Raw genomic sequence first — 27146 nt, 5'->3', positions numbered from 1 at the left:
GACCCGCCCCGTAGCCCTCCCAGGGGACTCGTGCATCAGCGCGTCCCAGCGCTGGGGCTTTGTGAAGTGTCGTGAGTCACCATGGAAACCCAAAGGAACGCGGAGAAGGGCGCCAGGGGTGTCGGCGGGTTCTCGGGCCTCACTGTCCTTCCCCTCTCGGACCCCGGCCCTGCAGCAGGGCCTGTTGGGAGTTGTAGTCCCACGGCGGCGGCCGCGCGCGGCGGCGAAGATGCGGGGCGCCGCCTGTCCCCGCCTCCCCCTAACCTGCTAGCGCGAGGTGGGGAGCACTGGGGAGGAGGTGTCGGGTCGGTGATTGGCCGAGGCCGCCTCCAGCCCCCACCCACGTCCCCTCCCCAGCTCCCGGCTTCCGACTCCAGCGCCCCGCGCGCTAAGGCGGCGATCGAGCGAGCGCGCGTGCAGCCGCCGCCGCCCCGAGCACCCGCAGCTCCCGCGCCGCGGCGAGACAGAGGAGAGACGGACCGACCGACGGATCCTCGCAGCCGCAGCATCCCGGAGGAGTGCGTGATGGCGGGGCGGGCGGTGGACTTATTCTTCCCGGGCTGGGACATCCTTCTCACGGCCTCTGTTTCTCTGGGAGGCGCACAAAAGGGCAGGGACAGGGGTGCGCCCAGGGGCCCGGCCGCAGGGGACGCGGCGGGAGGTGTGGTTTGGGATTGGGGCGGCCGACGGGGCTAAACTGGGGCCCGAATCCGGCGCTCTTTGTACGCCCACAGAGCGCCGTGCAGTGCCTTGCTCATAGTAGGCGTTTCATGTGTGCCCGAGGGATTGCAAAGAACTGGGGTGAGGAGACGGCTTGGTCGAAGGGGTTTCACTCTTGGCACACAGTAGGCGCCTAACCTCGCTCGTCGAGGTGCAGTGAATGGCTGGAAGACTGGGCGGGGGCTTCCCTGGCTACGGGCCCGTCATGCCCGAGTCCCTAGATCGTCGCTGCCTCTGGCCCCCTGCTACCACCCGTACGACACCCTGCGTCTGTCTCGCCTGCGGGTTGGGATTTGCTCAGCCTGGACCGGACCCGACGGCCCGTTCCACCCGTCTGGCTAACGCAGCGGTCGCCTAAGGACGATTCGCCTGCCGTCTCCGAGGCACCTGCCTGAACCACAAAGGCCGCCTGTGGCTGCCCGGCCCAGAGCGAACGCCGAGCTGGGTCCCTTCTCTGGAGCCCAGTGAGGGAGCTTTCCCCGCAGCATCGATCTTGGCGGGCGACAGACATCGACGCCCCAGGCCTGGGGAGGGGCAAGAGCCTGAGCCAGAGAGAAGCTGAGATGGGGAAAGGCGGACGCGGAGGCCTCCGTCTGAGTAAAGATGGGGAGATGGGGAAGCTGGGTGGGGACAGGTGGACTGGGTCTGGGTGGAGGGGGAAGTGGAGACCAGGGTTTGAAGAGGAAAGAGAGGGGGCGGGGGGCGGGTCTGAGGAGGGAGGGAAGGAGTGCTGTGCAGGTGGCGCGAGGCGGGGCGAGTCGGGGCTGATGAAGAATGAGGATGGGAGGAGAGATGCTGGAGGGTGGAGACCGCCCGGGTTTGAGGAGGGTAGACGCCTGGGAGGAGGAGACCCGCGCCGGCCGGGGGGAGGGTCTCTCTGGGGAGGGAGGTCTCCCAGGGGAGGAAGGTCTCCGGCGAACGGAGGGGTGGGCGGCTGGGACGCGGGTCTCGAGCCTGAAGACCCTCGGCTCGCGATGTGGAGCCTGGCGGTCCAGGTGGCCAGCTGGGCGTGGCCCTTGTACCGGGGACAGACCCGGGAGACTGGGCTGAGCTGTCCCCACCAGGAGCTTTGTCTCCCGGCCTGACACAGCCCGTAGGGACCCTGCAGGTTTTTGCGATAATCCGCAGCGCCTCAGGCACACCCCTTTCTTCTCGGAGCTGAAAGGCTTGGTCCAGTGGCAGATGCTGGCTGGGAGGCGAGACGGGGGACGTCTCCCGCCGAGAGACCGGGAGAACAATAGCCGGCACTGGAATCCACCCGACCCCGAACGAGGGCCCCCCCAGAACTCGAGTGTGCAGTTTTCTGGTGCCGAAAATGCTCCCGTAGAAATCTCAGGGCATGCTCTCGTTTTTTGGGGTTTGTGTTGGGGCATCAAGCCCCGCTGTTAATTCCCTGGTGTGAGTCTCACGTCCCCCCAGAAGGGGGGGGGCGGGCAGAAAGCCGCCACCACAGGTTTTGGTGCCTGCTGGCCTCGGCGCCGCCGCCTGCCCCTTGCTGTTGACCAGCAGCCCAGGCGTGGAGTGGTGGCCCTGCGGTGACCTGGAGGTTGGCTCGGTACAGGGTGAGCTCCTGAACCGTGGGCTTTGTCTGCTGAGGCTGGCCACGTCTAAGGTCTGCTGTGTGTTCAGAGAGGGAGCAGTCAGGGTTGGTGCCGATTGTGTGCTAAAATCCAGAGAAGTGGTTTTGGAGATTACCCGCCAAGGGTGCGGCTCCTGGTTTTTAGAGCCTGCCTGGGGTGGAGACACTAAAGCTTCCCATTGCCAGTGACCACACCCAAGCCAGAGTGTCCATCCTTTGCAGATTTTGCCCATATTGTCTGCTGACCTAAGACGGAGATGGTTCTGTGATAGGAGGTGGCTGCTTGCCCATGGGAAAGCAGATGAACAGAAATGGAAGCACAAAACAGGGATTCAGCAGAGCTTTCCGTGCACTCATAGTCTTGCTGGCTGTGTAAGCATCTTTCATGGCAGCCTGCAGCATCTTGACATGTGAAAGGCTTGCCCAATCCTAAAATTCTGATTTAGAGGTTTTCTTTGATCATTGTTTAGCTTATATTAAACGTGACTCTTTAGCGTAAGGTTTATACTTTTAAATTTCCGCTCATGTAACAAAAAGGTGGGGAGGGAGGGCAAGGCAGAAGCATTTTCATTCCAAGAGTGAAGGAAGCATGTATAAGACAGAGCATCACAGGACTAATCATTGTAACTTATATTTGCCATTCAGTTTAATGATGAGCCTTTGGCTCTGTCTAGCCTTGAAACCCATTAACCAGGTTGATGCATAAGGGCGATGCATAAAGCTGTGATGTCACTGTTGGCTCTTGCCCAGAACGTTTGATAGTTGCTAACCTGAAGGCCTCCTCTCTGGGCTGTACCGAGTGGCCACAGGAAAGCAAGTAGACTATATCTTGCTGGTTTTCAAGGATGGTGTTTTGAGGCGGTGCCTCTCAGAATTTACAAACCTGGTCTGAGAGGCTTAGCTGGAATGTTGTTCATTGGCTGTTTCAAGCTAAGTTAATAGACTAGACCTGTCTATCTCTGGAGTAGGTACAAACCAGGAATCTCAATATTAGAAAACCTAAAATCTGACATGAAGGTTTTTTCTCATGAAAAAGCTCCAATAGGAAATATTTTTATGTCATTACCCAAGGGGAAAAGTTTCAGGAAGGAATGTTTTGTTGGTTTATTCTTTTTGAAAGAATTTGATGGATTTGTTTAAGGGTATAATCCTGTCAAGCACTGTGTGAACATCCAACCCAATATTTTCCTCCCGGGGAGTCCGTAGATGAGGAATGCCAGTATGACCAGCCCATTTCTACAGGGAAATTGGAAAGAAAGAAACATCCCCCTCCTACCTCCTATGAAAATGTCTGGGAGACAGAGCCCAGAAGGGAGAGGCAGGTGATCCCAGAATTCTGGGGTGCCATTGTTATCTCCCATCCCCCTGACCTTGGGGACCTCAGCTAGGCAGTATATACACAAGATGCTCTTGGGGGCGCCTCGGTGGCTCAGTTGGTTGAGTATCCAGCTTCTGGTTTTGCTCAGGTCGTGATCTCCAGTGGGTCATGGGATTGGGCCCAGCGTTGGGCTCCATGCTCAACTTGAGATTCTTTTCCCCGCCCTCCTCCTCCCGCTCTGCTCCATCTCCCTGCCTGTGTGTGCGTGCTCTCTCTCTCTCTCTCTCTAAAATAAATAAACAAATAACATCTTAAAAAAAAAAAGATGTCATAGGACATGAAAACCTGGCTGTTTTCAGCAGAGCCTCTCCAAGATGGAGATGTAAGCCGGGATAGTTTCAATATGCTGAATGCACTGGGTGTTTCCACCTATGGGAACAGCCATGCAGCAAGGCAAGTGTACAGAATTGGCCACAGTTAAGCTTGGGGACTTGGCATAGGCTCCGTCTGTGGTATACCCCCACCTCTCTCTGCTCTTCTCCCATGGATATCTGGGAATTTTCCCTTCTTAATAACAGCTCCTCTGACCCAGGATTCAGCATGATCCTACATTAGCTCCAGGGAACTGGAGGCCAAAGGCCGTCACCACTGGACACCTCTCTGGGGTAAGCTAGGATTTAGATAATTATACAGAACCAGAGAAGTCGGTATTATTAGAAAACAATAAACAATATTCTATCAGATTCTGATAGAATCTGATCCTGTTCTTTTTTGTTTTCTGAGCTATCAGAATCTCAGAAAAGTCTTGTAAGACTTAGTTCACAGGATCCTATAGGAGAACAATAATACAGAAAATCTTTTTTTTTTTTTTAAAGATTTTATTTATTTATTTGACAGAGATAGAGATAGCCAGCGAGAGAGGGAACACAAGCAAGGGGAGTGGGAGAGGAAGAAGCAGGCTCATAGCAGAGGAGCCTGATGTGGGGCTCGATCCCATAACGCCGGGATCACGCCCTGAGCCGAAGGCAGACGCTTAACCGCTGTGCCACCCAGGCGCCCCAGAAAATCTTTGTCAGTGTGAAAACCTGTAGGAAGAAGTTGGCGTAATGTGAAATCGAATGAGAATAACAAGAAACGTGTTTGATTTTATTGCACTGTTAGTGAATAAAAGAAATAATTTCAGAATCACTTTACCTTCAATTTTTTTTAATTTAATTAATTTCAGAGAGAGCTTGAGCTTGAGTGGGGGGAGGGGCAGAGGAAGAGAATCTCAAGCAGACTCTGTACTGAGCAGGGAGCCCCAGGCCAGGCAGATCTCACAACGCTGAGATTCGCTGAGATTCGACCTGAGCCGAAACCAAGAGTTGGTCACTCAATCAACTGAGCCACCCGCCTTAAATTTTTTATTATGAAGATGAAAGAAAAGTTCAAATGCTGTTATATGAATCTTTAATGAAATTTGATATTTTTGTATAAAGCAAACACATATACTTTAACAAGAGAAATTCACGAAGGGATATTTATGATTTCTTCTATTTCAGTCTTTGAAACTTGTTTAACTTAAAAGAAATAAATTTAACTGTAGAATCCTCTGAGCCCTCATGCTCTCCCATTTTTGAAAGATTGTATTTACTTATTTGAGAGAGAGAGAGCCAGGGGTGGGGGAGGGACAAGCAGACTCCCCACTGAGCGTGGAGCCCCGAAGCCAGGCTCGATCCCAGGACCCTGAGATCATGACCTGAACAGAGGTCAGACACTTAACCAACTGAGCCACCCAGATGCCCCCCTTATACCCTCCCATCAATCAGCCTAGTTTGGCCCTTGTTCCTGTGCTCCTGCCTGGACCCTCTTCTTACAATCCAGACTCAGAGGCAACGTGCACAGGAGGGACGGCCTGGGCCTGAGCCAGAAAACCAGGGGCCAAATACCCACTCTGCACTTTCTGTCCCTCTATCCTTAGGCGAATTACTTTTCTCTTGGGGACTCAGTTTCTTCATCTATACAATGAGGATTATCTGAGTTATTGTTTATATAGCATTGAGAGTAGTGCCTGGCACCTGGTAAGTGCTCAACAAATCTTAGTTATCACCATCGTCACAATCTTCCCCAGAATATGCCCACAAAACAGCATTTAGATTCCCCATTTAATCTTTTTTTCTGATTTTTTAAAAGTAATCTCTGTGCCCAACGTGAGGCTCAACTCACAGCCCTGAGATCAAGAGTCGAATGCTCTACTGACTGAGCCAGACAGGTTCCCCTTTTTTTGTTAATTTTTTTCTCCATTTAATCTTTCGTTGCAAGGGGCCAGGGCAGGCTGCTGTGGGGTATCCACAGTGGGAACAGAAAGAATAATCAGGACCCCCTTATGAACTGCCACCCTTGCAAATAGTAGGAATAGCTCTGTGCTGAGTCTGAGCCTCTTTAAGCACAGCTGTTGTCAGCAGCTGAGAACTCGCAGTTAAGAATGTTCCAGAAGTGCTCTGATTCCCGCTTTGCCAAATCATCACCATGTGTGGAGCTGGCCTGGCATCTCACCTGCTCCTACACCATCTAAAAGAATAATCTGACACCTGTAACCGGCAAGGTGCTGCTCCCCCGAGGTTGTTATGGTTTTCGTGTGGGAAAGAGCGGTCATGTTTGGTTGATGGCAATTTGTTGGGAATAAAAATATCTCGGATTTTTCAGCTAAGAAATAAACTCAGCACCACAGAATGACTTATTTAACAAACGCTTTCAAAGCATTTACTCCGTGCTAGGGGTTGTTCTAGTTCCTATGAGTTAAGTACTGTTATTATCCCCCATTTACAGTTGAAATAACAGAGGTACAGAAATGACCCAGCTAGAGCAGTGGCAGAGCCAAGTTTCAAACCCAAGGAGTCTGCTTAGAGTCTGTGTAAGTCAGGGTTCTCCAGAGAAACAGAACCAATAAGGATTGGCCTACACGATTATAGAATGTGCCAAGTCTGATAGGTATACAGTAGGCCAACAGGCTGGAAACTCAGCCAGGAACTGATGCTGAGGCCTCTTTTTTTTTTTTTTTTTTTTAGAGAGAGAGAGAGGGAGAGAGAGGGGAGGAGAGGGTAGAGGGAGAGAAAGAATCTTAAGTAGGTTCCACACTCAGTGCAGAGACTGACTTGGGGCTCGATCTCACGATCCTAAGCTCCTGACATGAGCTGAAATCAAGAGTCAGGCGCTTCACCGACTGAGCCACCCAGCGCCCTGATGTTGAGGGTCTTAAGGCAGAATTTCTTCTTCTTCAGGGAAACCTCAGTTTTTCTCTTAAGGCCTTTCAACTGATTGTATGAGACCGACCCATATTAATGAGGAAAATCTCTTTAACTTAAAGTCAACTGATGATAGATGTTAACCACATCTACAAAATACCTTCCCAGCAACATCTACAGGTGAGAGTCTGATTGAATAACCAGGTACGAGAGCCTAGCCAAGTTAACGTCAAAAACCAACCATCACAGAGTCTATGCTTTTGAACACTACTCCAAGCTAAGAACCTTAGCTGGTGGGTGTAAAGTTTACAGTAAATAAAAGAATTTTCCAATGGGCTATTCATTACAAAATGATTCTCCTCGCCTTATTTCAAATAGTATTTGGACCTGCTTTTTGGTCCATGTAGCTTCCAGCACGAAATACCACTCCGAGTGAGCATTCAATAATATTGAAAGAATGGCTGAATGATTTTGATGATATTTTCCAGTCATTGAGACCCCTGACTCCCCATTTAAACTTAAAATCATTTGGCTCAAGTGTGGTTGAGGTTTTATGAATGACTAGATTCTCTTGGAAAAAGAAGAGTAGCTGCCTTTTGCATTGAGCGTGGTGTCACTCCCCACCCCCAACACCTGTGCATTTTCACGGCTCAGCAAAGTTTTTTGGGTCTGTCGCTGTCTCAGCTCCCTGTGAATGTGTCTTCCACACATCAGCAGTGCCCAGTCCTCAGCCACACCATCTTTGTGTCACCCCCGTGTCCACTGACAGGCAGCCTCTTTGTTGATTTCAAATCCACCATGGGCTCACTCTAATTTCTCAGGCTTTGGGTCTTTATTCTCCCTGCTTTTGTCTGGTCCTGTCCTTGCCTTTGTCCCTCTGCAGAGCATGACCCACTATTGACAGAGAAGCCCTCTCCTTTCTCATTTTTACTACTTCATCCAGATTTCTGTCTTTGTGGATTGATAGGTTCATTCTGTTATAAAATTCAAACACAGCCTCTGATTTTTTTTATTTAATGTGTTTTAAGCTCTGTTTCCAAAACATGTGAAACTCAACTTTAATGAAATTACTTGGATTATTCTTTTGGAGGGTGAGGTAGGTGAGGGTGTATTTTTAAAATATTTTTAAACTCTTTAGTGAAATATAATAGAAATACAGAAAATATACAAACCATATGTGTGTAGCTTAATGAATTTTTGCAAACTAAACATATCCATGTAATCAGCACCAGACCAAGAAATAGATTACCAATACCCCCAAAGCCTCCCCCTCCCCACTTTTAAAGTAATCTCTACACCCAACATGGGGCTCAAATTCACAACCCTGAGATCAAGAGTCTTATGCTCCACCTACCGAACTAGCCAGGCACCCTCCCAAAGCACCCCCCTAAGTCCCCTCCCAGTCACTGATCTTCCCCCAGTGTCACTAACCACCATGACCTCCTACAGCATAGATAAGCCTTGCCTACTTTTGAAAGTTTCACAAATGGAATCATTATAGTGGACACTCTTTCGTGAGTGGCTTCTTTTGCTCAGTGTTATGCTCGTTGGATTTCATTTGCTCATTTTCATTGCTGTATATTGTTCCACGGTATAAATGTACCATATTCACTTAGCCATTATGTTGTTAATGGGTATTTGGGTAGTTTACAGCTTGGCGCTATCCTGAATAGCGCTGTTGTGACTATTCTAGTACGTGTTTTATTCGTGAACATATGTGTGTTTCTGTTGGGTATATCCTTAGGAGTGGAATGGCTGGGTCAAGGGTTTGCATATGTTATTTTTTAGTAGACTGTGCCAAATAGTAAGATTAATGGTGATTTAAAAACATTTTTTAAAAGATTTTTTTTTAAAAGACACTCTGAGGGATGCACTGCTGTGATTAAACCATTTTTAGAAACCCAAGAGCTGGCATCATGTCGTGGCTTGATCAGAGTTTGGTTTCCAATTCTTATTCTTCAGCAAAAAAATAGAACTTGAAGCTGTGTCTGATTCCACAGTAGCTGAAATGAACATTTTTAAACTAATGGTTGTGGTTCAGCCTTAGTCTTGCTACAGCAATTTCCTTACTCCTGTTCCTTAAGGAAAAGATGAGAATCAGATTATAATTGTAGCATGGGTCCAAGGATCATTCCAGAGATGTCCTATCAGCCTTGAACAAGATTAACCAGTGATTTTTTTAACTATTTTGCGTTTCTTGTATTGGGTCAAATAGCAATTTTGAATTGTGTCGCGTCTGTGGCTTACAAAAATCCCTCAAAGGGTGGCAGCTTGGAATCACAGAGTTCAGATTTCTTATTTGAGAATTAGAATTATAGTGTATACCCCCCCTTTTTTTTTGCAGGTTTCTAAAAAGATTTAAAATGGACATGATTTTTACAACTGGATTATAATGGAAAAAAGCCTCTGCAACTATTGAAAACCAATAGAGATGAGGCACAAAGATAGAGCAGTAGCGTTCAGATTGTGGCTATAAGGCAGACCCATCTCATCGCCATGGCTGGTCTTTGTTGTTCTATGAGAGATGGCAGCGGTAAACATGGCCAGTGTAGATCATGGACAGCAGTTTAGGCGTGATTACGGGATGATGGTAATGAAACACGGGCCACCAAGGGAGCACGACAAGACAGTCACGAATTCCTAATTCTGCAGGTTTTTCCTTAAGGGACCCATTCAGAGCCCAGGTTCCTGAGAAAGACTTTTTTCCTGTCACGTGGCTGGCAATGTTTGTATCGGTCCTCATACAATCAAGTGAGCGAGGCAAGATTTATCGTGGCTTTAAAACCTAGGTTTACTGCTTGGACTCCGAGTCCTTTAAGCACTTAGATATAATACAAGATTCAATTTGTACTTTAAAATGTATAATATTCCGGGGAGCCTGGATGGCTCAGTCGGTTAAGCATCTGCTTTCCACTCAGGTCATGATCCTGGGGTCTTGGAATCGAGCCCCACATGGGGAACCAGGGAGCCTGCTTCTACCTCTCCAGACTCTGCCTCTCCCTCCGCTCATGCTCTCTCAAATAAATAACTAAAATCTTAAAAATAAATAAAAATAAATAAATAAATAAAATGTATAATATTTTAATATTTAACCAATTATAAACACCTCTAGACCGTTTTGCTAGTAAAGCTAATGTAATGATCGCTTGTTCTGTCAAACCTTTTCCATATGCTCACATAATTTTTACTGAGTTGTAACCACAACATGGATACTGGTTCGTATTCTGTTTTTTCACTTGACATTAAAAAAAAATTTTTTTTATGTCTCTACCTAATTTAGAAACGTAAACTTTTAAATGGCTGCCTGCCATTCTATTAGAAGGTACACTATTAGATATATTTTTAAAGATCTTATTTATTTGACAGAGAGAGAACGAGTGCGCGTGCACAAGTGGAGGGAGGGGCAGAGGGAGAGGGAGAAGCAGGCTCCCCAGTGAGCAGGACCCTGGGATCAAGACCTGAGTGGAAGGCAGAAGCTTAACGACTGAGCCACCCAGGCACCCCATATACCATTTAAGCATTTACTTATTGATGAACTTTTAGATTATGTCCAATTCTTTTCTATTATTTTAAATACCGTTCACATCTTTGTGAAATCACATACATGATTTTATCACCCAGCTGATAACGTTTGTGAGAATTGAGGTTCCCTTAAAAAGAGTTCTCGGTGTGCGTTTTTAATCATAAATACAATTTCAATCATAGTACCTGGTAGTTTGTACGTAAAGACAAATGCACAAATGTATGTTAATTTCTTGATTTAAGGACCAACTTCACAAAGTTCCCTGATTGCTTTTTTTTTTTTTTAAGATTTTATTTATTTATTTATTTGACAGAAATAGGAAGAGCCCCCGAGAGAGGGAACACAAGCAGGGGGAGTGGGAGAGGAAGAAGCAGGCTCATAGTGGGGGAGCCTGATGTGGGGCTCATCCCATAACGCCGGGATCACGCCCTGAGCTGAAGGCAGACGCTCAACCACTGTGCCACCCAGGCGCCCCCCTGATTGCTTTCTAAACAGTCTTAGTTAGCAAGTTGGTCATCAAAGAATTTGTGTAAATGTAGGCATAAAATGGTTTGAGATGATCGGTCATTAAAAACAGGGCTGTGGTAATAATTTGGAGGGCAAAGGACCCCGAGTAAAGCCGATTTTCATCAATAAATTCTGTAAAACTGTGCAGTTTCTTAATAGCAAAGAGCACCCAAAGTTGGCCATCGTGAAAGACAGGACATGGTCTCCACGTAGTGGAGGGATCATGAAGTTATCGGGAGCACTCCGTACTTGGTTAAATCGTAAATATTTGGGAGTAGAACGCAAATAGCCAGGAACCGGAAATGAATGTTGGAGAAGCCTGACAGGTGAGAGGTTTACTAACCACGCGGTAACAGTACTCGCGCGGAGCTGTTATTTGCGATAAGCTGGAACCTCTTCTCGCGTTATTTCCTGAGTGCCTGCGAGGCTCAGAGCAATTTCCGGGGAGCAGCTTGCCCATGGGAGAGAGACGGGTTTGAATCCCGACTCTGCTACTTTCTAGGGGTGAGAGACCTCTGGCAAGAGTCAGTCTCCCCAAGCCTCGATTTTCTCGTGATTTACAAGAATGTTTGTCTGTGAAGAGGACTAACGGCATTCATGCGTGGAGCCTGGTGGGTGCGTGCGGGCCGAGCACAGTAAGCAGAGCTAATGGAAGTCTCTAGGTGATAAGTTCGGTACTTGGAGATACGTAAAGGTATGTGAAAGTATGCTCAAAGCTCTGTGATTGTCAAATGAACGGGCTGGACGAGATGATCATTGGTGCAGAGGTAATAGAGACCACACACGAAATTCAGTCCAAATGGTTTCGTTCCCTCTGTCCAGTGAGGAAATGGAGAGTAGGTGCTATAGATGCTAACCGACAGCTTTGATGTTCTGTGACAGCCATACTGTGTCTCCGCCAGGAGTGTGTCACGATGTCGTACCCCTGAAACCTGCAGGCTGCAATTGGGCACTATCAGAATGAAAACGGCACACACCCTTTCACCCAGCAAGACCACTTCTAGGAATTTATCCTAAAGATCTGCATGCATACGTGCACGATGAGAAATACAAAGGGTTATTATTGCGGCATTATTTATACTAGCGAAAAATTAGACCGAATCTAAATTCCCATCATTGGAGAGCTAGTTAAATACATTCTGATACATCCTTGCAAAGAAATATTATACAGCCATTAAGAAAACAAGGCATGGGGCGCCTGGGTGGCACAGCGGTTAAGCGTCTGCCTTCGGCTCAGGGCGTGATCCCGGCGTGATGGGATCGAGCCCCACATCAGGCTCTTCTGCTATGAGCCTGCTTCTTCCTCTCCCACTCCCCCTGCTTGTGTTCCCTCTCTCGCTGGCTGTCTCTGTCTCTGTTGAATAAATAAAATCTTTAAAAAAAAAAAAAAAGAAAAGAAAACAAGGCAGATGTTTCTGTTCTGATATACAACAACCTCCAATTTATATCACAATGGAAAGAAGGCAGGCAGAGCAATATTTAATGCATGCTGCTCTTTGTGCAATACAAAATAGATACATAGATGCTTAAATATGCATAGATTGTCCATGCAAAGAAACTATGATGGTGCTGATCTCTAGGGGAGGGGACTATTTATATGGTCTTAAATGTTTGTCATATATATTTTTTACCTGTTCAAACAATAACAACAATAATTTGGCAGCCTTCACTGGCTCTGACTTACCCTGTTAGGGACTCACAAAAACTTGAGAAGGGTTTAGTTCTTGGCCCCATGCTCATGGCTTCTGTTCTCAAATGGGCCCACATGTGGAGGACCCCCCAAAATAAGACACAAACATGCAGAGTAGGGCTTTTGAGCCACTGAAGAGATAGAATGTGTAACCCATGCAAAAAAGAAAGCTGCTGGGACCAGGAAGTGAGGATGACCCATTCCTGCAGTTAACACACAGCATTCTAATATTTCCCCTTTTCATCATTTTTATTCAGGAAAATTTGGTGTAAATCTTGGGACACAGAAGATGAGAAGCACTAACTGGGCCCCATGAACCTCCCACCATAATGTGTGCGAGTGCTCATTCCTTCATCCTTTCCTTTATGGAACAGGTGCTATTGAACACCTACAGTGGGCCAGGTGGCATCATAGGACATGGGGGCTAAGAAGAACCTTCGACAGCATTTCATCATTTCACAGAGGAGGAACCTCCAGGGCAGTTTAACTTCCAATGAGCTATTTCAGTGCAGAGAAATGACAGGTAAAGAAGCCTTCTTGATCATCCTATAGAATTCATTCCATTCTGCTTAACATTTTGGTTACTTGTGGGCACGTTTTCTCTGTAAGGACTGTGAAGACAGACTTTTGGTGTGTCCCTTGCCAGGATCCCCAACTCCTGGTGTCCATACCTTTGTGTAATCTCTTCTTATGGTTTGCTTTTAACCAATAGAAGATGGCAAAGGTGACGATGTCATCCCCATGCCTGGGTAATATACGAGACCCTGTCTTGCTAGCATACTTGCTCTGGAGACTGTCCTTGCTCTCTTGTGAAGTAAGTGTCTGTGTTGGGGAAGCCCACTTGGCGAGACATTGGGTGGCTTCTTGGAGCGCAGAGTGGCCTTTAGTTGAAAGCCTACAACCATAAGGAAATGAATTCTGTCAACAATCTGAGGGAGCTCGAGGCAGGTTCCTGCATGTCACCTGAATGTCCCTTTACATGCACACCGAACTAGCCACCTGCATTGCCCTTGGTTCTCAGCTCTGGAAACCCACATCCCCCTTTACACCAGTGGCACAGCTCTGACGTGGACTACAGATTGGCCCCCAGGACCTGGCTCTGTGCCTTTGGTACCTTCCTCGGTTGACACTGGTTCAGTTCCAGCTGCTGACCAGGAGCAGTGGGGACATTTCTTGACACCTGTACTCTAGCTGCCCTCCTGGGCACCTGTTTCTTGACTTGCAGACCAGCCTGGAATTTCCATTCTCCCCTATTACTGTTTCTTGAAGCTTGCCCTGTGGGCTTAGCCTGCGGCACCCTGATGCAAGTTTGAAATCTTTGAAGCCATATTGACAGCTTTATTGAGGTATAATTTACATGCCATAAAGTTCACCCCTGGAAAGGATACAATGCATGGCTTTTAGTATATTCATAGAGCTGTATAACCATCACCATGCTCTAACCGTAGAACATTTTCATCACCCCAGAAAGAAACCCCTTACCCATTAGCAGTCACTCCCCATTCCCTCCCACCCCCAGCTCCTGGCAACCACCAATCCGCTTTCTATAGATTGTGCCTGTTCCAGATGTTTCATATGAATGGAGTCATGTATGGCTTTTCGTGACCGTTCATTTTTTTAATCTTAAAAAAAAATGAATACCGTGTGTCCACTCTAATTCACAATATACCCTTCTTTTGTGTTGACGTGAAGTTATAAAGAATTTTGGAAAATACATGCCGTTAAAATGTTCAGCCCCACCAAAGTACTCCAGGAAGAGGGGCCCTGTGGGCCCTGAGGCTCACTCATGCCATTCTCTTTGGGCCCTGCTCTGAAAGAGCAGGCCTAGATAATTCCGACAGCATCTAGATCTTTCTATCTAGAGCAGATAAAAATCCAAAAGTTGGATTATTTGAGTAGATGCTTAAAGGGAAAGGTGATTAACTTTCTCTGTGCATCTGCCGCTCACCAGGCACCATCCTAAGCACTGTGGGAAGAAAAAGGTGGGGGGAGGCCCGGCCTTGCAGATTGTGTTCTGTCTGTGAAGTGGCAGGGGATAGCTAATGTCGCCCTCGGGCTGAGAGAATGATATGGCCCTGAGGATACATCAAAGGCCTTTTCCGACAAGGGGTTAGGGCAGAATTTGGGGAAGAGGACATTTGGGCAGAGGGTTGGGTGTGAAGCTACAGGATGGGGCCAAGGAGGTGGAGGGGATGTGCTTGGCTGGTGGGGGGGGGGGAGGGGCAGACTGAAGGGCGTTAGGGGCAACTGAGCACATCCCTACCCCCACACTTCTGTCCCTTCCCAGCTCTTCCCCTCTGGGGGTCTGTGTGCTCAGGGGAGTGACAAAGAGGGGGCCCAGAGGGAGGAAAATGAGGCCTTGTCTTTATCTGCATGAGTTTACACAGACTGACCAGTTCCCTGGCCTCCAGACCACCCTCGGTGATTTTTCTTTCCTAATGAAAACCAATGACAATATAATGACAAGGTTGAAAATATATTATGCTTAATGTGTGTGTGTTTAAAGTAAGAAAATCGTGTGAATTTTTTCTCCTCTTAAGGTTGTGTTAAAATGCCTTCTCTCGTTCCTCTTTCTTTGCCCACCTTTTGTGCATGTCTTTCATGCTCCAAATAGCCAGTAAATAGCACAGAAAATGCGCCCTTTCCTCCCAGTTGTGGAATCCTCTGTTCTCAGCTAAAATGTGTAAATAGGTTTATGTTTTTCTTTTTAAGTTTATGGTGAGCTTGGAGTAATCCGCGTATTTTCTTGTAGAAGAATTTAAGGTTGGGGCGCCCGGCTGGCTCAGTTGGTAGCGCACATGACTCCTGATCTCAGAACCGTGAGTTCAAGCCCTGTGTCTGGCGTGGAACCTACTTAAAAAAAAAAAGAAAAAAAGAATTTAAAGTAATGAGTATGGCCCATGCGAAAGACCCTGTGGGTGAAGAGAACATCGAAAGCTTGGGAAAACATAGCTCAGGGCTTCTCTGTTTGTTTTTTCAACTCTTAAGTAGTAGTGAATATTGACAGGACCCTGTGCCCGGTAGGAACCCAGTTGTTCACACGGAGATACCTACCCGTGATGCCCAGTCCTCACCCCTCCAGCAGTCCCAGGCTGAAATGCTAACACGGAGGTAGACTTGAGACTCTCGGGGCAGAGATTCTGTGGTGCCCATGTCGAGGACAGTGAGGGACAGCGGGGGGGGGGGGCGGAAGGACACATGGTTTGGCCAGACTGAAGGTAAATGCCCGGTGCCCCGCAGAGCCCACACCGGGAGAGTGCAGTGCAGAGGCGGGAAAGAACGTCTGGGAGTTAAATCTGGGTGCGGATCTTGCCTTCCAGACTTGCTGATAATCTGTGTGATGCCACGCAAGCCGCCTGGCCTTTCTGAGCCCCATTGCCGGTTCCGTGCAGTGTGGCTGCGAGGCTTAGAAATGAAGCAGGTCTGGTACAGTGCAGGGCATGGAACAGGGGCTCGGTACCTTTGACCGGCCTTAGAGGTCAGATAGGTAGGTTTCGCTTCAGTGATGATGATTTGATTGCTTTCCTCTCCCCCTGGTTTTATAAATAATACATATTCACTGTGAAAAATTTAAACAATTATTAAATGTAAATGAAATAAAGTAAAAGTCACCTGAAGTCCCACCACCTTAAGACAGCCACCATTCACATTTTGGTGGCCATTTTCACCATCTTCGTCACACATACACACACACACATCCATCCTGTTTTAATTGTTGGCGTTTTTTCTTTCTTTTTTTTTAAATAGACTCTCCCCCCTCTCTTTTCCATCCTCTTCAACTAAATGCCACCTCCTCACCTTCTGCTAATTGGTATAAACAAACAGGGGTGTTTTCACCCATATTTTGCTCCTTACACATTATTGTGTATAAATAAGATACCAAGATATTTTTTGTCCTTGTACATTTTACCAGAATGGGATCCTATTATGTCTGTGTGTGTGGGTGTTATGCATACGGGTATTGGAGTTCCAGTTTGGTAAAATATATTATCTCTACGACTTGTCTTTCTTATCATTACAACTCAGAAGAAGCTTTTTTTTTTTTTAAGGATTTTATTTTGAAATAATCTCTACACCCAACATGGGGCTTGAACTTAACAACCCTAAGGTCAGAGTCACGTGCTTTACTGACTGAGTCAGCCACACACCCCTGGAAGAAGGTTTTGGGTTTTGTTTTGTTTAGATCTTATTTATTTATTTGAGAGAGAGAGAGCAGCAGTGGGGTGGGGGCAGGGGGGACGAGCAGACTCTTGAGCCCACATGGGCTCAGTCCTACGACCCTGAGATCATGACCTGAGCTGGAACCAAGAGCCGAAACCAAGAGTCGGATGCTTAACCCACCAAGCCACCCAGGCGCCCCACCCCTGGAAGAAGCTTTAAGGCAATTGGTATAGATCTGACTTTTTAAGAGTTGCATGATATTTAAGGCATGCCTAATGCCATATTGTGATATAATAGGAAATCTGTATTTGGTCTTCATCCCCAGTTCCTACCATGGCGCTCCTAAAACCCTTGTAGCTTCCTGAGTGACAGGGGTGAGAGGAACATCTTTTGTTATTCATAATAAGCCCCCTTCCCCAAACCTGAGTTATGCTAATGAAGTGACTCTCCCGGTGATGGTGGTGATTGCATGCTGGTTGCCACGGGAACGAGCCAGGTGATGAGGGGGTTGGAACTTTCAGCCCCCATCCCCTACCCCTCCCGGGAGGGAGAAGGGCGGGAGATGGAGTTAATCACCAATGGCCAATGATTCAATCAATCATGTCTTCGTAATGGAACCCCCATAAAAACCCCAAAGAGATGCGTTTGGAGACCTCCCAGGTTGGTGAACACATCGAGGTCCTGGGTGGGCGGTGCACCTGGGGGGGCCATGAGAGTTCCATGTGCCCCGCCCTTACCTGGCCCCATGCGTCTCTTCCGGTTGGGTGTTCCTGATTTGTTTCCAGTCTTAGTAAAGTGTTCCTCTGAGCTTTGTGAGCTGTTTTGGCAAATTATTGAGGAGGGGGTCACAGGAACCCCTGATTTATAGAAGTCATCAGAAGTGCAGGTGACAACCTGGTCCATGTGACTGACGTCTACGGTGGGGGAGCAGTCTTGTGGGACGGAGCGCTCAGCCTGGGGGCCTGCACTCACTCCCAGTGGTTAGCATCAGAAGTGCGATGAGTGGGGGCGCTGGGTGGGGGCGCTGGGTGGCTCAGGCCGTGGAGCATCCGACTCTTGTTTTGGCTCAAGGTCGGGAGATCGGGCCCCGCATTCAGCTCCACGCTCAGTGCAGAGTGTGCCTGAGATTCTCTCTCTCCCTCTGACCCTCCCCCCACCATGGTCTCTCTAAATAAATAAATAAATAAATAAATAAAATCTTTTAAAAAAAGAAGAAGTGTTGTGGGTAGAGGAACAGTTTTCCTTTAGATAGTACTGTTCCCCATTGATGGGCATTCAGTTTGTTTCCAGGTTTTTGGTGGCTTGTCGCCCTACCCACATTGCTGCTGTGGGCCTCTCTCTACCCGGCTCCTTGTGTTCTCTTGCTTCCGTTCCTATGGATAGAGTCCTGGGAGTGGAATTGCCAAGTCAGAGAGCTTTTTAAAATTTTAATAGACAACTTTTCAGACTGTTCTCTAAAAGCGTTGGATAATTCATGTTTTCATTAGCATTTCATTAGCAACACCCTGGCAACCACTCCCAACCCACACTCTTCTCCCCCCTGCCCCCACCAGTCCTGCCAAGGTCAGCCGTCTCCCTGGAATTGTTGCCAGTCTGATGGATGTGGAGTGACACCTCCTTGTGCCTTTCATTTACATCTTCTTGATCACTGGGGAGGTTGGACCTCTTTTCACACGTTGTTGGTCATTTCCATTTGCTCTTCTCTGTAGCACTTAGTGGTATCCTGAGCCCGTCTTTCTCATGGTTGTATGTTTCCTATCAATTTGTTAGAGTTCATTGCTGTCACATGCACTGCATATGTTTTCTCAGGATAGTTATTGTTTGTCTATTGACTTTTTCTATTTCTCTGATATCATTTACTTCACTAAATTTTTTAATGTGTATAAAGCCAGAGATGTGACCCTTCTTTTATGGCTTCTGGATTTCCAGACTGAATTAAAAGGGCTCCCCCACTCTTAAATTGTCTATGTCGTTTCCTGAGCTTACTTCTAATATTTTTATTGCTTTAGGTTTTACATTTAAATAAATTCCAGATGGATTACGGATTTGGGTAAATGCTGTGAGGTAGAGAACTGACTGAATTTTCTTCCAGACAAATTGCCTGTGATGCCAGCCCCATCTATTAAGTAAATCATTTCATCTCCACTGAATTGAAGTATCACTTTTGTTAGATTTAATTGAAATCTGCTACCAAGCATCTTATTCTGCTCCTTTCATCTATTTGTCTAATCATATGCTGACACTATAGTTTTAATTATAGTAATTGCATATAACATCTTTTAATATTCCTAGGACAGTCCTTTCCCCACCCCCGCAGTATTCCTTTTCATAGTTTTCTTGACTCTTCTCAATTCCATTATTATCCATTTCAAAATAAATACATTAAGAACTCTAATAGGAATTGCATTACATTTATATATTAATTTTGGGAGAATTGGCATTTTTTGATATTAGCTTTTCCCATCTAGGAATATATTTATTTCATTTTGTTTAGATCCTATTTTATGCACTTTGAGAAGCTCTAGAGGAATTTGTGCCTTCCTTGGCTCTGTGTCTGTGTGTGCACGCGTGCGTGTGTGTGAAGCTGTATTTTTTTTTTTAAGATTTTATTTATTTGACAGAGAGCACAAGCAGGGGGAACGGGAGAGGGAGAAGCAGACTACCCACTGAGCAGGGAGCCCATGCAGAGGCTCGATCCCAGGACCCCAGAATCATGACCTGAGCCAAAGGCAGACGCTTAATGACTGAGCCTCCCAGGTGCCCCTGTGAAGCTGTATTGAGGTGTAATTTACATAAAATAAAATTCACCCACTTTATACAATTCACTGATCATTAGTATATTTAAGGAGTTGTGTAATTTAATCACGTGATTTTATTTTAGAAAATTTCCATTACCCCAAAAGGAAAACTCAAGCTCATTTGCAGTCACTCCCATTCTCAACCCCAGTTCTGAGCAGCCACTAAACAAAATCTATCAAAATAGAGAAAATACTTTATATTTAGATTTGCCTTTTCTGAACCCTTCTAAGTGCTTTACTGTTTATGCTGAAGTGTTTCACAGTGTTTTTCACTATTGTGAACACATTTTTTTTTCCTGTTTCTATTTCTAGCTGGCTGGCTGCTAGTGTAGGGGAAAAAGCTACTAATTTTACTACATTTATCTAAGTATCTAATTATCTGTTACCTTACCAATTTTCTTCGGTTTTCTAGGTATGCCATCATAACACATTTTATGTCCTTTTTCTCATGTTTATTTTGAGGATTTAATTTTCTTATTGCATTTTTTAAGGAAATTACAAACACTGTTTAATAATTGTGGTCAGAGAAGGCATCCCTGCTTTATTTCTGATTATAACGACAATGACTTGCCATCAAAATGTAATGTATTGGCAACTCTTGATGAGCTGGTAGAGGCAGAGAAAGTTAGAAGAAGGTTGAGGGGGAGTTATCTTTCCATTGACGTTTGTCTTTTAAGCCTGGAATGGAATAAACACTTCCTTAATCATTGGCTGGAGCTGCACTGTGTAGTGCCTTAGCAACTTAAAAATAAATACAATTAAAATTTCAGTTCCTCCTGGCGTTACGGAATCGAGCCCCACATCAGGCTCCTCTGCTATGAGCCTGCTTCTTCCTCTCCCACTCCCCCTGCTTGTGTTCCCTCTCTCGCTGGCTGTCTCTGTCAACTAAATAAATAAAATCTTAAAAATAAATAAATAAAATAAAATTTCAGTTCCTTAGTCATACTAGCCATGCTCAGTAGCCAAACAGGGCTGGTGGCCACCTCATCTGACAGCTCAGCTCCAGCACCTGGGTGGACAGATCCTGATCGTAGCCCACAAAGCCTAAAACATTCACTCTCTGGCCTTTTACAGGAAAAGTTTGGTGACCCCTGGTCGAGAGCATTGTCTCCTCACCTGAGTCGTTTGCATATACCTTCCTTCCATTTTTCATAATGCCATCTACGAGCTGATGCTTAATATTTTTCTTTATTTTTTTATTTTTTTAAAGATTTTATTTATTTATTCGACAGAGATAGAGACAGCCAGCGAGAGAGGGAACACAAGCAGGGGGAGTGGGAGAGGAAGAAGCAGGCTCCCAGCGGAGGAGCCTGATGTGGGGCTGGATCCCATCACGCCAGGATCACGCCCTGAGCCAAAGGCAGACGCTTAACCGCTGTGCCACCCAGATGCCCCCCTTAATATTTTTCTTTAAATAGCTCACTTTTTTTGCTTAAATGTTGAAGAGAAACATCATATCAACACTGTAAATGGGAATATTTGCCAGAAGTAAATATCTAGAAAAAGAAATACAATGAAAGCCAATCAATGTTATTAAATTCCAGTCGCAAACCGGACCTTGCTCTTCCCCTTGCTAAAGAAAGGAAATTGACAAGAGCGAGGTATTAGCAGATGCACACCCACGCACTGAGATGTTTTCCTTGATGTAAACAGAAGTATAGAAAGAGAGCTCGTGATTCAACGCCATTTGTGTCCAAGTAGTATACCTCCTAAACTCACCTGTACATGTTTTCCTCAATTTTGGAACACTAGGCTGAGGGGAAAGGAAATCAAAGAGCATGAATTGCACTTAGGTGGTGGCTGAGGTGGTGGTGGCCCCACTAGAGGGGTAATATTTTTTTGAAGGTTTTATTTTTAAGTAATCTCTATACCTAACATGGGACTCGAACTCACAACCGCAAGATCAACAGTCTCATGCTCTACCGACTGAGCCAGCCAGGTGTCCCTAGAGGAGTAACATTTACACACCTTTCTTACCATTACTAGTTAAAGGATGGACAAGACATATTTGCATTCTCTTTATAGTATAGGTTGGAGCACCAAAGATAAACTGGTAGTTGGAGTATAGTACTTTAACACCCCATAGAAATGTCATCACAAAGTAAAAATTTAGTGGTATTTCCTCAACCTTTTATTGATGTTTGCTCTATATTAAAAATGGTCATTGGAGAATATTTCTGCACCTCCTGCAAAACTGCAGTCAAATATATCCAGCATGTTTCTTATTCCTTAAAAAGTAATCCAGTAAATTCCTTCTGGAATTATCTACATAGAGGGCAGACCCGCTTTCTCTAAAACATTCTGACGGATACCTTCTCTTAAATGTTCAGTTGGATGGAGGGGAGCAGTGAATTATTTGGGATTCAAAAGGCTTTTCCTGGGTTAATCAGGCTTCCCTTTTATCTGGCAATAGAAAGTTTTTCCTTCCCAAACCATTTCCTCTTCTGCTTGGACTGCCAGGAAGCTTAGCACTAAATGTAATTCCTACTAAGTTCTATCTCATTTTTTTCTGGTCTCCCTTTAGCAATTCTCTTTTAGATGTGTTCTGTGGGTTTTTTTGTTTTTGTTTTTGTTTTGTTTTGTTTTAAGTAAGCTCTATGCCCAGTGTGGGGCTTGAACTCATGACTCCCAGATCAAGAGTCACATGCCCCATGGACTGAGCCAGCTAGGTACCCATTTTTGTTTGTTTTTAAGTCAGCTTTGTTGGGGTGCAATTTACATACAGTAGACACAAGGATTTTCAATGTACATTTCAAAAGGTTTGGACATACTTATGTAGCCGAGTAATCCAGTGACAGGAGTGTGGGTAAGAGGAGGCATTTGGGGTCAGCAGAGTGTGCCAGCAGGTGGAGAGGCCTCAGACGTGGATGGGCAGGCCTCCACTCCCTGGAGAAGGTGATAGGCAACAACCAGAAAGGGTGTGCCAGCCTCCTGGCAATGAGGTAGTAGCCCCTTTACCAAACAAGGTGTGGGCACAGGGAATCAGTACCCGATGTGAAGTCTGGGGTCTGACCCTCAGCCGCGGAAGATCTGGAGCACAGTCAGGGCCTGTCCAGAGCCAGGTGTCCTGACCTCGAGCTTCAGCATGTTGGACTCGAGTCTTCAGATTTGCCTTCAGGGCTAGGTCCTTGGCCTGGGCTGGAGGTGGGGAGGAGGCTGCCAGGGACTGGGAACCAAGGGAATCTGGCCAGCTCCTCTGAAAAGTAGAGGGGAATAAACTGTATTTATAAAAGTAATTGGTGTCTGTCATCAGTTCCAACCCCACCTCTCTTCTAGCAGAGGCAGGTAAACAAGAAAAAAAGGAAATGCTGGCATTCAGGATGAATTAAGTGAGCAGACAACCATTTACTCCCATTTACTTGTTTCAAGAGACGTTGACTTCATCTCTTTTGTTGGCAGTTACTCAGCAGGTGCTCCCTGCCTAGCAAGGGCTCCAAGTAAGGGCTCATTTACCTCTTTTTGTTTAAGTGAATGACGGTGTCTCCACATTTTCAGACTCAACCGCCAGGAAGAGCCTTTGAACCCAGTCAGTCACATGCTCCATCTCTCCAACCATTCATTCAAGGAAGGCAGCAGCCAGATGGGCCGTAGTAAAGCGGGTGCTCTGCTCCTTTATGCAGCCATTTGAGAAGACACTGCCTTGTCTGGGGCGCCAGTGAACAAAAAATAGGAAGGGGGCCATACGCTATCGCCTGTGGAGCTAACACTTACCCTCCTCATTGAAAATGATGCCCTTGCGAGGCACCTGGGTGGCTCAGTCGGTTAAGTGTCCGACTCTTGGTTTCGGCTCAGGTCATGAGCTCATCTTGGGATCGAGCCCCCTGTCAGGTTGAGATTCTTTCCCCCTCCCTCCTCCTCTCCCTGTGCTGCTCCCCTTGCTCGCACATTTTCTCTCTCTCTCTCTCTCAAATAAACAAAATCTTAAAAAAAAAAAAAAAAAAAAGGAAGAAGAAGAAAGAAAGAAAGAAAATGATGCCCTTGCTGCTGGCTTGGTCCTGGCACGGGGGGTGCGGTCTTTCACTGAGCCGGGGGACACGTGAAGAGGAGCCAAGTGGAGACGGAGTGTGATGAGCTCAGTTTTAGATGTGATCAGTTGGAAGGGCCAGTGAGACGTTAAGGGAGAAGGAACTAAGGCCATTAGATGAACACGTTGATGGTGGTTAAATAAATGTACGAGGGATATTGACTCGCTAGTGAGTTGCCTGCCCTGGCACAGACTTCCTGAGAGCCTACTCTGGGGTACTCTGCTGCTCCCGCCCCCCTGACCAGAGCGATTGTCGACTCCATAGCTGGTTTCTCATACAAATATTTTTACAATCAGGTAGTGCAGAGAGATTTGAGTCCTGTCGCAATTTGCAGTTCTTTTCTCTGAGACAACTGCAGTTATAGTTTAACGAATAACCTTTCCAGTGTTTTGTGGAAAAAGCTCATTTATATGTAAGTGAGTTTTCATATATAGATGAAAGGTTTATATATAAGTGAGATTTCATATTCATATATATTCAGCTATCTATGACATCTCACATATATACAGACGTAGATACACATACCATGAGTCCTGTTCTGTAATCTGCTTTCTTCACTTAGTACTGTATCCTGGATAACATCCCCAGTCAGTACTTAAAGATCTACATGAGGGGCACCTGGGTGGGCTCAGATGGTTAAGCGTCTGCCTTTGGCTCAGGTCAGCTCAGGTCATGATCTCCAGATCCTGGGATCAAGCCCCAGGGCGGGTTCCCAACTCAGCAGGGAGTCTGCTTCTCCCTCTGCTTCTGCCTCTCCCCCTTGCTCGTGCTCGCTCGCTCTGGAATGAATAAATTTAAAAATCGTTTAAAAAAAATGAAGATCTGCATGATCTTTTTCAATGGCTGCATAGCCTTCTCTTGTGTGAATATACCATTATTTGTTTAAACAGTTCTCACATTGACACACCTTAAGCTTGTTCTCAAAGTGTTTGCTATTATAAACAACACTGCAACAAAATACCCTCATAATACAGTTTTGTGCAATGGCCTGATTATTTCCTAGAAGAAATTCTTAGATGTAAAACCCACATTTTCAGTTTTCATATAGATTTGTAGATTTCCTCTTGGTGAGGTTGTATCAGTTTGAAGCCCTATGAACAGTGTATGGGATGCTTGCTTTTCTCTGTCTGGGCATTGTACTCTTTTTCTGTGCCATTATGATAGGTGAGAAATGTAATCTCATTGTTTTCATTTGCATCTCTTTGATTATTAATAAAGACAAACATCTTTTCATTTGCTTCTTAGCTATTTATGTCCTCTCCATTCCCACAGGTTGCCTGTTTATGACCTTTGCCGATTTTTTCCACTGGAGCCCTTGTCTTTCTCTTAAGATTTATAAACACTGTTACATATTACAGATATTAATCCTTGGTTTTATGTTGCAAACATGTCATAACCAGTTTTTGTCTTTATTCAAAGTTTTTGCTGCATCTTTTGACATTACAGTTTTTCATTGTCATATAGTCACACCTGCACCAATCTTTTCTTTTCTGGTTTTTGGCTTTAGATTATGCTTAAAAAGCCATAACCCATCCAAATTTATAAAAATATTTTTCAATGTTTTCTTCTAGTACTTTACCCTTTGAATTTTTATGTGAAATGCAAATCTAATGATGTCACATCTTCGCTTGCCCTACCAGCAAGCCTTATGGTCCATGCTCTGAGCACGTCCCACCAGGCCTTGAATGGCTTGGGCTCTCATCAGCTCACCAAATACACCAGCCATCAGGAAAGCACCCAGCTAGACCACACTGCTCTGCTTCTGTCTGGAATGCTCAGGTTTGCCCCCCCCCCCCCGCCCGCATAGTGAACTCCTAAGCAACAGTCAAGACTCCTCTCAAAGGCACTTCCTCTGAGAAACCATCCTCTATCCCAGTCAGTGTTAAGTGCTTCTCCCCCGCCCCCCTTCCTGGTACTGACACAGCCCTTCTCTTCACTCATACTGAGATTTTTGTTTATGCATCTCTTTCCACTCCAAACGTGGGGGCCAAGTGTGGGTGCCAAGCTTGCCTCTGTGATCTGATTGGCATCTTCGCCAACTCGATATGCTAACAGTGGAGGCCGGGAGGCCAGTTAGAAGTATCCAGGTAATGGTGATATCTTAATGCAGGTAGATGACAAGCCTGAACTGAGGCGGTCGGTTTGAAGAAAAGAGGGTGGATAAGAAATAGATTTAGTAGGTACAACAGACAGTGCTTGAGTACGGTGTTTTGTCTGAAGCGTCTCCTAAATGTTCAACAACAAGTAAATCGAATGTTAGCCCATTAGCGCAGTCCAGGCCTTTTGATCCTTGTATTATGTGGTGTTTAGAATTACCTCTACTCCCAGTCCTTTCCACGAAGCTGTGTGACCTTGGCTGTCAGTTACCACTAGTCAGCGTCTGTGAAGTAGAGACGGCCCGTCATCTTCAAGGGCAATTGTGAGGTGCTTTCAATTAAACGTCACAGTGATAAGAGCCTTCAGGGCCCCTGGCACTGACCAGCATTTAGTAGGTGTGAGCTCTCTGGTCCTGCCATCTCCTTACCTTGGGTGACTGGGTCAGTTGCCATCGTCTGATTGATCTAAAGAGTTCCTAGAAAGAGAAGTTGAAATCGGCTTTCTTCACTGGGTTTCCATCAACTCCAGGCATGCCCTGACAGCTGGTCTCCATCTGTCCCCGCCAGCACTCTGCTGGGCTTGCCCATGCTTCCATTCTTCCTGTCTTTCCCAGTCTGTTTTCCCTTTCCTCCAGAGAACCTACCAGCATGCAGTCCTTGCTCAGCCCTGCTCCTTCCTTTTCTATTCCGTTGGCACCACCAGTTGAACTCACACCATCCTCATGCCTGGATTACCACCGTCACTGTTCTCCCGGCCTCCACTCAGCCTGTGCCAGGTAAAGAAGCAGAAGGACCAGCCCCCAGATCATGTGCCCACCCCCTGACCAGCCTCGATCCTGCTCGGAGTGCGCCAGGTCATCCTGTGCCCAATTGGCTCTCGTTCAGAAGGCTGGGCCTCTGGCTCGACACTCCTAGGCCTCATCTCCTGGCTCCCCCGGCTACTTGCTCAGCCCAGTCTAGCCTCTCAGTCCCGAGGCAGTTCGTCTGCCGGCCATTCCCAGCCTCTACCTGCTTATTCTGCCGTTTTTGGTTTTTTTTTTGGTTCCCAACCCAGACAATGCCAGCTTTGTTCCTTTGCCCTAGGCCTTGCACCGGACACCCTCACAACCAGCATGGAACTCTCTTCGGAGAAGCCTTCCTTCCCATTGCTCACAGCCCATTACTGTGGCGAACACTTTATACATGCAGAGTGCTTTTCACGTCCCCATCTCTTCTGGCCAGGCCTCGCTTCCTTCAACTAGCATTCAATGAGCCCCTCTGCGTGCCAAGCCCTTAGAAAGATTAAATGAAGCCTAGTCTCTAATGTCAAGGCGCTCCAGTCTACTATGGATGGATTCCAACCCAGTTTCCGTAATACGGGGATAATCCTGTCTAACTACCTCACAGGGGTGCTAGAAGATTTCTTTGAAACTGTGTGTGAGCCTGTCACATAGAGCGCTCGGTGGTGACGATGTGGTGTTGATGGTGCTGACACCCACTTTACAGCTGAGAAGATGGGAGTGGGG

The 27146-nt window shown here is 46.3% G+C and overlaps 1 protein-coding gene and 1 non-coding gene across 2 annotated transcripts in view; one reads left to right on the top strand and one right to left on the bottom strand.

Annotated features, from left to right (window-relative positions):
* The first annotated feature begins 373 nt into the window (after positions 1–373).
* DPYSL5 (dihydropyrimidinase like 5) overlaps positions 374–27146 on the top strand; it is a 91295-nt gene continuing 64522 nt past the window's right edge. The window contains exon 1 of the mRNA XM_045809236.2: positions 374–518. The gene's annotated coding sequence lies outside the window, so the exon portion shown is untranslated. The remainder of the gene's footprint in view (positions 519–27146) is intronic.
* TRNAN-GUU (transfer RNA asparagine (anticodon GUU)) lies at positions 21389–21461 on the bottom strand. The gene has a single exon. It is a non-coding gene; the product is annotated as a tRNA-Asn (tRNA).

The sequence above is a fragment of the Ursus americanus genome, chromosome 7 (genome assembly GCF_024610735.1).
Source record: "Ursus americanus isolate L20-20 chromosome 7, mUrsAme1.1.p, whole genome shotgun sequence".
NCBI lineage: Eukaryota > Metazoa > Chordata > Mammalia > Carnivora > Ursidae > Ursus > Ursus americanus.
This window is presented reverse-complemented; position numbering and strand designations above follow the sequence as displayed.